We start from the raw sequence: 851 nt of genomic DNA on the forward strand, positions 1-851 counted from the left end.
TTTTTTTTTTAAGCACAGCAAATGTCCTTGACATCAGTCCCACCTGTTCAAACATGACTAGAACCCATTTGTTAATTAACAGACTGACCTTACATTACGTATAGGTGACCTTAAGTCCTGAAGTCCTTATAAAAGCAGAAGTTTTGTCTCAAGTTGTCTTGTAACATCACTCCACCACACCATGAGGAGAGCAGCTTCATTTCTACTGCTGATGGGTCTCTTGGCCAATGGACAAGGTAGGACACTTTATGAAAAACTGTTTCCTTTTATTAATCAGTAGATATGCATGTTAAGTGTTCAATCTGAATCAAATCTGACAGAGTTACGCTGGGAGAACGCCTACGATGAACCTCTAGATTTTAAGTGCCCCTCAGGACAGTCAATATCCTATATAAAAAGGTGAGTAGAACGCAGAATGTACTTCGGTAATGGTAGAGATACTGTCAAAATATTACTAATTTAAATATAAAGGGCCAAAAACACATATCATGTCCAAACAAGTTTACGCTGAAATGCACGTTATTGGTCATAAAATATAATACATTTAGCTTGCAACTCTTAAAAAATGAGAAAAAAAATTTCAAAGTATCATATTTAGTTTGGAAATGAGCAAAAATTCAATTTCAATATACTTGAGTAAGGTATGAATCCTAAAAACAATGCTTTTGTATTATTAATGAAATACAATACATATGTACGTATATGGGTCAAAGACAAAAAAGGGTTTAAGCATAAAAACAATGTGTAATACTGCTTTAAATTGTTGTTGTTTTTCCCCAAAAAGTTAAAAATAAATTCTGTTTAATTTAACTGCAATTTTGTTTTTGTTTTTTCAAGAAAAAAAAAAAAAA

The sequence above is a fragment of the Sinocyclocheilus rhinocerous genome, unplaced genomic scaffold (assembly GCF_001515625.1).
Source record: "Sinocyclocheilus rhinocerous isolate Xijiao unplaced genomic scaffold, SAMN03320098_v1.1 scaffold942, whole genome shotgun sequence".
In the NCBI taxonomy this organism is placed as follows: domain Eukaryota; kingdom Metazoa; phylum Chordata; class Actinopteri; order Cypriniformes; family Cyprinidae; genus Sinocyclocheilus; species Sinocyclocheilus rhinocerous.